We start from the raw sequence: 13,879 nt of genomic DNA on the forward strand, positions 1-13,879 counted from the left end.
AATATTTTTCTCTTTTGTGTGCCTTGGATAAGACCACAGGATTCATTGTTGTTTTTCATCTTTCATCATGTAGGCTATGTTCGCTTTATAACTCCATTATCTATTTGTTTTCAACTACAATGATTTTAATAGGTTTTGATTATATGCTAGGTTTATTTAACCCTCATACTGAACTCCAATGAGGTCAGAATCATTATAATTTACATAATACATAATTGTAAACTGAGACTTAGGTTAAATGACTTGCCCAGCGTCATACAATTAGCCAATGATGATGTTAAGTCTTAAATTCCAAAGGTCATATTCTTTATCTATTAAAACTAACTTTTCTCAGCCTTCATCACCTCTTTACCTCTTCGTTGTATTTGCCATATTTACTAACCATGTATTATATCATTTATCTAAATTATTTAATAGATTTGTTTTAAATTAAAGTTAATTGAATTATTTTCTTTTTATAAAGTTATTTTAATTTATATCTGTGTTACTAGGATGGACGTAAAACCAGTAGTATTTGCCAGAAACAGAAAGATACCCGAAATATTAACACAATAAAAGGAAAATAATGTGATTATACTCTAATGGGATATTGATGCCTATGGGAAGGTTCTGAACTTGACGCTTGTTATCAAAGTATAAGCTTGTATAAATGTAGTTTAGAAAATGTTAGACACATGTTATCATCGTTGACATGATCTCCTCGTCGAGAGTAAAATATAATTAAAATGGGAGTAATTAACTGTATGACTTAATATCACTTAATGCTACATTTATAAGCCAAAGCCTCTTTCATCTAAATCACGACCTCTGGCGGCACACTTTAGAAAACGTGGGAGGTTTACATCTCACTTTCAAGTAAAGCTCCTTAGGGGAGCCAGGGATTGGTTGATTCAGAGAGAGAATAGACAATGAAACCATCGCTTAGGGGAAAAAAAAAAAAAATCACTAATTCTGCCATCCAAGTTGCTGATGTTTTTGTACCAGCCAATTTCTGGACATAGCATCCAGTTAAACTAACAGCAAATGAAATAGGCAAGGCAATGTATGAACACTGATGCAGTTCAACCAGGTCGGGAAGAAGTTGCAAGGGTCATAATTTCTCGTCTACTCGCATTTCTTGTAAGTGTCAGATGTATTTTCCTTGGCAAGACTTACTTTTTTCTCTCTAGTAAGTTTGACTCCCTTGCATATTCCAACAGTCTGCGTTACAGCCTACAATTTCAGTTGTTATCTGATAAATATGAAAATATTTTCTTAATTAGTTGAAAATAACGTTTTACAGAGAAAGCTCCCCAAACCTACCAATGTTTTAATCCTCAGATTTTGATAGTCTTTGAGTAGACGGCTCTGGATTCATCATTTTTCTACCACCATTTTTATACCAACCCTACACATTTCTTCCATCAGAGACATTAAAACTGCAATCACCTGACTGTGTAGCTTTTGATTAATGCTTCTCTGCTAATAGATTGCAAACCCATACAAGCTGGACCAGGATTTTTAGTTCTACTACTACTTCCCTAGTGCCAGGCACAGTGGCTGGTGCGTAGTAGATGCTCATCGGGTGGTTAGTAGATGAAAATGAAATCACACATGAATGTATAAATGAATGGATGGGTGGATGCCTCTTTGGGGAGGAAAGAGCATTTTCCTGAAAACCATAACGGCTTTCCTATCTAACACATCAGACATTAAATAAAGCAGTTAAAAGTGGCATATCTGGGGACAAGTGGGTGAGATACAGGCAACTGTGTCGAAGCTGCAGTTCCCTTTTGTACTGCTCTTGTAGGGTAGCACCTGTGAACTGTCCATGCTAATTAGCATCACCTGGAGGTGATTGCCTAAGGAGAGTCTATGAATTAAGATCTTGATTGGATGATTGTTCAAGATCTTTTTTCAAACATTTTCTTTTTCTTTTGTAAATAATCTGTGATTTTTTTTTTTCATTCTCTCATTTGTGGAACTTAATGATCTGCTTGATGTATTTCCTTTGAATCCGCACTAAAGATGCTATCAGTCAAAATCATTTGGCAAAACACGATGTTGGCCATGGAACAGCAAGAAAGCTTTCACGGTGAAGGAAGGCAATCATGGGGTTTCCAGACCCCAGTGCTTGTCATTACTGTGCCCTTCACCCTCTCTGCCACTCCTGCTCCACGCCCCTCCCCTTCCCAATTTGCAGCTTGCTCACCGGCTTATCTCAGATACCCATGTGTTTTGGACATGAGGTGAGGAGGTGGAGGAGGGGGAATGGGAGTGTAACAGCAGTTTGGGAGTGCAGGGGAATTGCAAAGCAAGAAAATAGATGAGAGCAGCAGGAGGCAGTGGGAAGGCCTGCTGAGAGTGGAGACAGGCAGCATTTATATCCCAACCTTATGTCTCCCAGGCCAGTTTTGGCTCTGTGTTCTTCCTTGCCGTGCTGGTGTTCCCTCTGTCTGGAATGTCCTTGTCGTTTGGAATACTCATACTGCCTTCCAGGGCCCAGCCTAAACATCACCTGAGAACCCCACATTAATCAGTCCTGCCCCTGTGTGCCATTTTGTTTTCACATCAATTTTAATATGTGTGTTTGCATGTCTCATTCCTAGTAGGTTGTGAGTACCTGAGAAGTAAGGGTTTTGGCTTATTCACATACATATTCTAGGAAAGTGCCTGAATTAAGGTGGATGCTGAATAAATATATGTAGGAAGGAAGGGAAGGAGGGAGGGAGGGAGAAGATTATTTATTATGTATTAAAACAAAAAACAAAGAAGAAAAACACAAGCCTGTTACAACATTGGGCAGTAGAAACTAGCTGGGTTTTGGAGTCAGACAAAAGTCCCAATTCCTCTCTTATTACCTTAGGTTTTATGAAACTTATGTAAATATCTGTCTTACATAGTCCATATATAAAGTACCTCATGTAGTATGTAGGGCATATTTAGGACTCATTACCTCCTATTTCTACCCTTTTTCTCACAAGCATACGGACGTGAAGTAGTATATAACCCATTGTTTACGACTCAGGTGATATAAATTAATATTTTTCAATGCTTTTGTCTTTTTTCCCCCAAATAACACCTGAACTAAGAGGTTGCACAATTTGCCATTGAAATAAAAGCAATCCATGCAAATAGGCATTCAAATTGGTAATTTATCTTGAGGATTTTGCGAGTCCCTTCCGAATTCAGCTCAAGTTTGGAAGATAACACGGAGGTAGATATCCTCTAAAATCTGAGATTTAGGTGAGGTTCTTCACCCAATAGTCAACAGATTCTGTATTCTTTGCCTAAAAATTCCCGAACCACCCAGTTTCTTCCACTGATACGGAGTACTGCTAACAATTCTCAGCTTCCTCATTGCCTCTGAGCTTCAGAAATGGAAGAATGGAAACTGGTCCCAGTGCCAGCGTGAATGAGGAGTTTTCTCTGTGTCGTCTCTGACCTCCCCTTCTACTCTTAGGCTAGTGATCCATAATGCCATCCCGAGCCCCACTTTCACAATCACTGTAATTGGGATAAAAATAATACCCTTGCCTACTTATAATAAGAAATAAGTACTCAAAATGTAAGTCACAAATCCTGGCACACAGTAGGTACTCAGTAGATCAAGAGTTCTCTGATCTGACCTCTGATAACCTCTGCTCTGAGCCTTGCCCCCATCATGTGGTCATAATCCATCTCTTCCTGTCTTTCAGCCCTTTGGAAATCATCTTCCCATGCACACTTAAAAAGGCTAGGGGATTTTTTTGATAAATATTAGAAAGAAAACACACACTTATTCAGGGTAGGAAGAGTCTGAGAATGGTGATAATAAAGCTACTTATTCCTGACTTCATAAAGAACCCCAAATAATTCCTGCTCTTAAGAGGCCACCTATGGGGCTGCTATGGAAAAATGCTGTTTTTTTTTCCCCCAAAATCACATAAACATCAAGATAACAATAGAAAACAGCAGCGCTCCTAAAAGATGACAAGGATAATTCTGACAATAAAACAAGCATTACTTGTTAAATATTACCTGTAAAATGGAATATCTCAGTCTCAGAGGGAAATAGCCTTTCCACCTATTACAGAGAAGAACTACAATTTATTGATGGAGCCCTATCCCAGGCATTCAGTTAAGTGTTCTGATACACTAATTTATTTAATTCTTATGCAAACTTTGTAAGATATATATGATTATCCACACTTTAATAATTAAGAAACATAGATAAGTTAAATAATATGTTCAAATACAAAATTAATAGGATGTGGTATCACCAATATGTGAACTCAATTTTTTGTTACTTTATAGTGTACACTCTGACCAAATATGCAAAATGTTGGGCTGCAATAAGCCCCAAATATATCCACCTAATTTAATAGGTGAATAATTTGAATTTTTGAAGAAAATGTTTTACTAAACATGGAAAAAGACCAGTGCATTCTCAGATGAAATACCAGACAATGGTCATTTCTTGAAAATCCTCTCTCTCTCCACCTGACACACTATTTGCAAAGTGGAGAGCCCTTTTATATGAAACTTCCCAACTCCAACCCATCCCAGATTGACTTAATCTATCCCATCCTATATTCTCATAGTATATTTTACTCTTATAATATGTATTACCATCTAAATATTAATAATCTATCTGTAAATGCTACTGTCAATTTCATTAAATTTTCAGCTCTTGGAGGGTTGATTTAGGATGAATTATATGAATCTGACATTTTTAGGTCAAAATTATAAAATAAAAATTTCAGTATTTCATATTTAACGTATCCTACTTAATTTTATATCTATCACAGACTCTAGAATGAAATGCAGTTTTAAAAGATCTCTTTAATTAATGCATATTCTGTGTCAGGAAATCCACCTGACATATTAAACAATATGCCATTTATTATCAATAAATTGCCTGGTGTTTTATTGTAACAGTGTTATAGAAAATAACTGTGTAACTCACAATATTTAAGTAAAACATACAAACTTTTAGATACTTATTAAAAGTCTATCAGCTTTTGTTTTATTTTCAAATGTATTCAATTTCCACCATTGCAGCTTGCTAGAAATATCCTCATTGAATGAAACCAAACATTATTAAGGTGAAGCAAAAGTGGAAATTATTTTGTGGATTTCAGAATGCCATTTTTACACATTTTTGTTGAGATCTGAGTAACAAGTGTCGATTCATACAAAATGTAGTTTCCAATATTCAAGTATCAGATAAAACCTGTCATTGTTTCTTATCCTTTAAGATAGGAAATCTTGTTTTAACATTGCTTAATCTTAATTTTACTCATATAGGACCTCAACTGCATGTTAATACATGCCTGTTTGATCAAATTTTAATCAGAATGGGTAGCATAATTTTGCCTTCTGGTCCCACAATGAAATGTTGTTTATTATTCAAGGGACACGGCCATTGCCTCACACATCTATTGCAACTGTCGGAGCACGTGTCCCAAAAGGCTGTTTCAAGGGTTAGAGGAAGGTTTCTGGTGAAAGAATGATCTAGATAAAGACATAACCTACTCTCCCTTCCCACTGCTGCACCACACACAAAATACGACCTTCTCAGCCGATCTTTCTCTCATTTCTTTTAAAATGTACATGCTGAATAGAAACAATTGAGAGAGGGGGAGAGGGAGAGAAGTAAGAGAGAGGATGACTTTTAAGGATGAGGAGTATTGGGACTGATAAACCATCCAGTTGCCTTTACACTCCACATCCCTCATCCTAACCTAATGGTGAGCATTCAGACTACAAGACAGTAACCAGCTATGTAAAAATAATATGTGACCAAAGAACTATCAAAATACATGAATACTAAAAATGTGCAGACTGAACATTTTCAGCTCTAATTATGCGGGTATACAAATCAGCAAAAGCAGTTATTTTGGGGATTGCATTTCATTGACTTCAGATTAGCAAAGATTTGAAAAGGCATTCATCAACTGTGACATTGCGCCTGTCTTTTTCATCCCTGAAAGATCGTTCTGTGAGACACTGTTATGATTCAAATGTCATTCACACTGGTGTACCAGGAACAAAGCAGAATTTCCATTAGAAGATCTAATTAAGAGAATAATATTTGCTTATTGTCAGTGCCTAATTAGTTTCCCCTGCATTCATGTTTATAAAGGTGGCTCTGTTATAATTGCAGTTCAACAAGAAACAGTTATGTAATGGGTCCCATTGTGGGAAAAAAAAAAAAAGTATAGCTGAGATGCTTGAAGGTCTTCTCCATTCTTCCTTTACACTTACCAACACACACACAATAGAGATATCAAATGGTTACGTTTCACTCATTACTTTTTTATTCACAGTGTAAGACACACACTAATAAGTTCAGTGAAGGTAAAAAAAGTACTATTATTTTACTACTTAATGAATCCAACTTCTGCAGCATAAGTGTGTGAATTTGAGGGGTTATTAGAAGTTCACTGTATGTTTTCTTGCATTTTAAAAATGATACTTCTCTCTTGCTTCCTATCACATGTGTACCTTCTGCAAAAGGATAGTAGAAATATACTAAGATGAAAATGACACAGATATGGTGGCAAATGCATCCGAAAAGGCCCCAATTATAATGATGCTTTGTGTTAATGGGGAAGCTAAATGGGGATCAAAGACAATCAAGTGATTTTATGTGCTTACCTATCAAAAGATACATTTGATCATGCCAATTTACTACTAGTTGTCTTTAAGGAAATTTGTTAAATTCAATCAAGAACATACCAGACCCTCTACTATCTCTGACCCCTGCAAATTCTCAATTCCTCTCTCATGCATTTCTTTAATACCCTAACCTAAAACCATTTAGGTGCTGTTACAAATAAGTCATAAAATTTCAATGGCTTAACAAAAAAGGTTTTTTTCTATTCATAAAACTGTAGAATGAGGATATTCCTGATCACCAAGTGATTTATCTCCACATGGTGATTCAGGACCCAGGCTGATTCTAGGCCCTAGGCTCTCAGATTTCTCTTCTAACCTAGACAGAAACAACGGATAAAAAAACCACACTTCTTAAAATTCTGGCCCAGAAGTGACATACATCACTTAAGCTCACTTTCCATGGGTAAGAATGAAGTCGCAAGACTTGTGTCTAGGAACTATAGTTTGTTGCTGGGCAGCCTTCTCCCAAAGACAATTTCAGATTATGAAAAAGGAAGCACAAATTCTATTGCAAAGCCAACTGTCTTTTCTACATCGTTCCGATGGAGCATGCTGCTTCATTACTCTTTGCCATTTCATTTGGTGAATTCTCACTCAACCTTCAAAGTATGTTCAAGCATAATTTCTCTTTACAGTCATCTATGATCTGCCCAGACAAGAAAAGAAATCGCCTCTTCCTTACAGCTATAGCATCTGTAAATATTTCTAGTAGAGTAGGTAAAATGTTTGTGTATAACTATTTAATTGTCTGTCTCTTATGGTCATTTCTAGTATCATTTCTACTCACTTCCCACTTACTCTCCATGAGTTGTTTCATCCTCCTTCATTGCTCTTCAATTATTATTTATGTTTTGACGAATTTTACATCTGTATTTCTAGCATAATGATTTCTCTAGATTGTAAGGCTCATAAAGTATGTTAGTCAGGGTTTTCAGAGAAACAGAACAATAGGAGAGAAACGTACATACAAAAATGAAACCTGAAGATATGGGAGAGCTGACTGCAGGTGATACTCTGAGAGCCAGAAAGCCAGTGTTGTGTATTCCAGTCTGGGTCTTAAGGCCTGAGAACCAGGAACATCAAGGAACATCAGAAGAAGACTGAAATCCCAGCTCCTGCAGATAGGCAGAGAACAAATGTAGCCTCCTCGACCTTTTTGTTCTATCAGGCCCTCAATCCACTGACTAACATCCACCCACATTAGGGAGAAACATCTGCTTTACTCAGTCCACCAACTCAAGTGTCTTTTTCAGAAACGTTCTCATAGACATATCCCAGAATGATATTTAACCAGCTCTCCAGGCATCCCAGCCTTATCCACTTGGCCCAGTCAAGTGGATCTATGCAATTCACCATCACATCTAGCAATACCTACTCGGAGATATTTAATGTAAATGCACTGTCATCGGTTGCTGCATTTCAAACCACCCCACAAAGTTAGTAGCATGAAACAACTATTTTAAGGTGTTTATCATTTTAGAGTTCAGGACTCATCTGTGCTCCACAGGGAGTGGGGTCATTAATTAAGACTTACATTTCTAGAGTGGCTTGGTTTAATCTGGGTCTTTAGGTTTGGGCCCTCCGTTCTGACTGTCAGCTGGATTACTTGATTCTTCCTGTTATTTTTGCTGTTTTTGGAATAGCCAAATTGACTTCTTCACTTACATAGCCTGTAATACACTCACCAGGATGCCTGGAATACTCTCTCAACCACATGGTTTGACTTTGTGGATCTTTTCCTGGAGATAAAAAGAAGTTTCATTTTAGAGCCAAGTAAGTCCTTACTCCTTTATGAGTCCTCTAAATTATCCTCAAAACTCAATAGCTCCTTCTTTAGTTCAATTTTCTCCTGTCATATTTTAACATTGTAGGCTTGAAGAAGCTAATTGTCTTTGTGTGTGTGTGTGTGTGTATGTGTGTGTATTTTGCCTACACATTTCCCAGCTAGACCCAGAAGTCAGTAAGGTACCCTTTCTCTTTTCCACATGTCCTCATGCAGCAGTGTTGCCAAATACTGTGCCCCTACATAACAAGTGTGTCCTTCTCTCTAGTCTCCAGTAACATTTCTCTCCTGGTTTTCAGGACCTCCTCAACAGTCTTAAGGAACACCTACTAGCTTCCACCCACCTTCAAAGTCAATGCCACATGCTTGAAATTTTTATTATGGTGGTGTATCACTTCCAGATAACACATTTTGTTATGGTTGACTACTGCTATGTTATAAAGTACCCCAAGATTTAGTGCATAATGCAACAGCAGTTTTGATATGCTTACCATTTTGTTGTAGTTGGAAATTTAGGTAAAGCACAATGGCAATAGATTTTCTCTGCTTTGCAATTAATTGGACCCTCAGCAGGGATGACTCAGTTAGCTGGAGATAGTTGAGACAACTTGATAAGAGCCCCAAGCCTTCAGCCATATGACTTCAGTTCACCCTTTGGTCTCAATTTATATTCTCTCTAACTAGGTAAAGATCCCCTCACACCTCACTGTACCCTGGTTTTCCCCTAGTATCCTACTTCCTTTTTATAGCATTACTCATTTTACTGGAAAAAAATGCCTTTTGACTTGATTCCTTATCCTATGAAACTGAAATCTATGTGAAGAGAGAGATCACATCACTCTTACTCACCATTATGTGTCTCCCACTAATAGATTGCCTGTTACATGGCAGGTATTCACTAGACGTTTAATAAATTTGGAAGCCATCTATTGCTTTTTAGTTCCCACTGGCAAACAGAGAATGATCTCAGTGGCAGTTCATCTCAGTGACATAAATGTGTATTTGTCTAGATCTAAACATACAGAGAATTTATTGAAGATATATTGACTGGTTAGCCAGAGGGAAACTGAAGTCATAATTGAGAGTGAAAAGACAAAGGTTTTAACCATTAAGACAGTACTCAGAATATAATCTAAAAGCACTGTAAAACCAGAGAGAATAAATCATAATATCAAAAGGTGGGATGAAATTGACATTGCCCAAAAATGAAAACAGACAGAACACTGGAGCAAACAGTTCAGTACTACGGCTTTAGATAGATTCATTATGCCAGCTGTTTTTGCTTGGGGAGAGGACCTTGATAGATACGACAACTTAAAGGAGTCTTTTAAGCAATCCTAAATTAATTACAGACTCCGTGAGCAGCCTATCATTTCCAGTATCATCTCTGTCACACAAATATCTCTGTAAGTAAGAAACCAGGAAGGGATTCACTTGTCTTTGTGTGAGTTCACTAGAATTCTCCTGGGCTTTAAACTGGTGGTGTGATGTAGTTGTAAATGGACAGGAGTAAGTAAGTTGAAAAGAAGTCAAAGAAAGAAAGTGAGGAAGAATAATGGATAACAATATTTAGATAAAGTCTCAGTCATTGATGTTTTTCTAAAATTATTGAAAGGCAGTTATGTTATGTTTATTAATTCAGTAATAAATTTGAAGGAAAGGGCAACCTGATAATTATAGAGTTGGACGTAGTTCTGTTGGACATAGGAAATTCCTTTCTCAGCTTAAATAAGAAGTAATCTGAAACCCGTATCTTAAATGGTTTCTCAGTTTTGGATTTTGTCCCTTTTGCTCAAGTATATTAACATACATTCTAATGAATCAGGTAACTTTAAACCTGAGTCCTTACATAGAAAGGCCTCCCTGATTCACCTTTGGCTTGTATGCTCAGTTGAAGACCTGTGTTGAGACTTCAGTCAGTGGCCAATCTCTATACCAAGACTGAGATGGACTTATTTCCCTAGGCATAGACTAAGTTCTTAAATCCACATATATTGTTTTAAGATTATGTTACATACCCAAAAATTACATTCTTATCTTCACTGTCCTAGCTCATCATCGTGTTGTGTATGGTAAAAAAAAAGAAAAGAAAGAAAGAATAAATGAAATAAAGGACTTATTGGAAACTGTAGGATAACAGAGTCTTCCTAAATCAGAATCTCTTCATAGTTCCTCCAAAAACTATACCAATCAATAAGGAGAGCAAATAAAAATAACTCTTCACCTACACCTGCCATATAACTATAACACAGAGAATTCTATAATCTTCAAGTTGTAAGAAGTAAGGAGATGCACCAGTAGACCCAGCTCCAGAACACACACTGAAACAGCATCAGATGGAGACTGTAAAAATAGGAGAGAGCAGCCAGTATCTACCACGATAGAATGCGGGTTAAAAAAAAAAAAAAACTCAAGAAACAACAGGCAAACAGTAACAGTTCCACATTCATAGGGGAAATAATAAGAGCATATCTGAGATCTAGTGCTCATGGCACTGGAGGCTGAAATTGAAGGAGTGTAGCTAGAATGTGTGTGAGAACAGAAGAAAACAGTGTTCAGAAGATAGAGCTTTTTGGTAGGAAGAAGAAGGCTTGGGAGAGGGAGGCATATTTTCAGACTTGGTGAGGAGAGAGAGAGAGAAAGAGAGAAAAAGCAGAAGTGTGGGAGAGAAGCATCACAAAATCAGAAGATATGGTGACCCCTCCTACAAAGAGTATCATTTCTTAATCGTCTGTACTTCACTGTGCCAAAAGAAAGAGGCACTCTTACACTAAGGAACCTAGTAAGTCATCCAAACTCTTTACTATGTTAATATAAAATCACCTGTTATTATTTGTCCAGGACACTATAAAACATTTAAAATTTGACAAAAGTTTTCTATTCAGATATACTACATACATTTAGTATAAGAAGAAAGTTGAATACTAGAAAATATTTCAGTTGATAAAAAATTTTCTTCCCCCAAATAACCTCAAAGCAGAAGCAAATTATAATATGTCAACTTGAATGAAATATCTTTCAAAAAGTCCTTAAATTAGAAACTGAAACACCTTGAGTCATAGATTTATAGATTCAGAAGAGAAATGTCCAAAAAAAGAGAAAGATGAAAAATAAAAAAAAAATTGAACAAACTTAGGGAAAAAAATTAAGACAGTAGAAAAATAAGGGAAAAATATAAAGGAGAATCACAGACAAGCCCATTTTCCAATAGAATCAATTGAAAATATCATAAAAGGAATGAGAGAGAGAGGTGAAATTAGCATAAAGCAATGAGATAGTTATGAATTTAAAAGATTTCTGAGGATGATTCATTCTTGAAAAAGAGAAACAAAACTGTAGATGAGAACTATTTTAAATATTATTTTATAATAATTAAATATAATTTAAAATATCATTAAAATAGAATTCAAGAAAAATCAAGGGCTATAAAAGCAGATCTGAATATAAATTTTTTAAAATGTACTGTGTATGTGGAAAAACTGATCTGGAATTATCAACTCTGAGACATAATCTAGCAAAAATATTAGACTTAAGGAATTCTGAGTAGCTGAGATAATGTTGATCATAAAATATAACCTCATCCTAAAACCCCTTCATTGTAAACTTTGCAAAGTATGACACCACAGTCTAACCCTTAATTGTAAAAGAAGAACAAAAAATGTGAAAATGGAAGATCTGTTAAGACACCAGCTTAACCATGTGATTTTATAAAACCAGTAATGAGAAAATTTGACAACATCATCTACGTCTTTGGCAGTAAGAGCTCTTGCCAAACTTTTGAGCTCTGTTATGAATGGCTCGTTTTACAAGTGATGAAACCAGCTCAGAAGTTTCAAAAACAAAGAAAGCAAAAGTCTCATTTGAGATGTGGGAAACAAACTGGAGCCTTTCTCGTTACAAAGCTGTTATGCGATGGCCAGGCCAATCTGAAGGTTCTGTCGGGGCCTCCAGGAGGTCAGCCGTCTGCTGCTCATCCTCACACTGTCTCCCAGGGGCCGTAACTCACATACTTGAGTATCTTAGAGAACATAATTCCTAATTAGTCTAAATAGCATAAAATGCTGTCCAGGAAGGGGGGGTTTACAAGAAAATATGACATAGCTAGTAATTACTCCTAGTGGGTTACCGTTGTCTCCCCTCTTAAATTCTGAGCTCCAAGAGGACAGAGGTACTGGTTTTCTTATCCACCCTTTACCATGACTGAGTAGAGTTCCTGTCACTGTTTGATTCAATCACTGGTAATATGAATTGAATTCTATTATAGATCCCTCACCCCCAAAAGAGTTAGGAGATACTAAGCACAGTGTATAGAAATAGGTAACCTATTTCTTCTCCCAGCAACTTTTTTTTTTTTTTTTTACACTTTATCTTTTCCAAGTTACTTCAGTGTCAATTTTTCAGGCTTCTAGCTCAAAACAGAACTAATATATGAAGCCAGTTGGATCATGACAACCTCTATTCAACTTTTTTTTTCTATAGTAACTATAGATATTTACAATATAAATGTTTCAATTTTTATCCTTAACAAAATTTTGTTGAGGAGAAAATGTTCATTTTCCTATAGTATCTAACAATGCTGTGCATAAACAGTATGCGCCCTTGAAATCTCTGGGTCTTACATGTAACTCCTATTTAAGGGTCTAAATCTTAATGATCAAATTATAGAGATATTTAGCTCTGATCTTAGAAGCCAGGAAAGGAAAACAGAGGAAAAAAAAAAAGAGAACACATTGGAAGCCGATGTTCTACAGATGTTTTACATAGTCATAGCACCTCAGTGAAGTGGGTGCCCCAACTCTAAAATTCTAGATAAATCAACAGCCATTGTGAATTCTTTTTTCATTCACTCTTGATCACGTAAGAGTTACTGAAAAATTTAAGTTCTATTTCTGACACAGTCCTTCATTTTTTATTTTTACCGTCCCACGTGTTGGTAAGACAGCCATTGTGAACTTGGGATCATCCTCTAGCTCTGATGGAGTGCTTTTTCTGTAGCCTGGCACTTACACAGTTATAACTACATTTTGAGATACATATGTGTGTGTGTGTGTGTGTGTGTATGTGTTGCTATTTATTAATAAATGAAATGCCTGGGGCCCATAAGCATTCTACTGCTCTTAAACCATAGGATTATGTACTGTGCTGGATGCTATTTCAAGTATTTTCTGCTGCAAAAAGTTCTAGGCCACATTCTGCAGCAGATGACCCTGCTTTCTCATCCTCAGCTGGGAGGACAACTTTGTTCTCTCGGTAATCACTCTCCTCCGAATTGTTGTAATCTCACATTTACAACCACATCTCTAAATGTCTGGGTCACATTGAGAAGTAGCTGATACAGATAAATTACGAGGATAACCTTTTGCTGAGGTTGTTAACATGATTGATAGGAGTCATTACATAAGTTAGAGATCATTATTTTTTATTGGTAAAATGGGATTTTCCCAACAAGCCACA

This window comes from Camelus bactrianus, chromosome 9 (assembly GCF_048773025.1).
Source record: "Camelus bactrianus isolate YW-2024 breed Bactrian camel chromosome 9, ASM4877302v1, whole genome shotgun sequence".
Lineage (NCBI taxonomy): Eukaryota > Metazoa > Chordata > Mammalia > Artiodactyla > Camelidae > Camelus > Camelus bactrianus.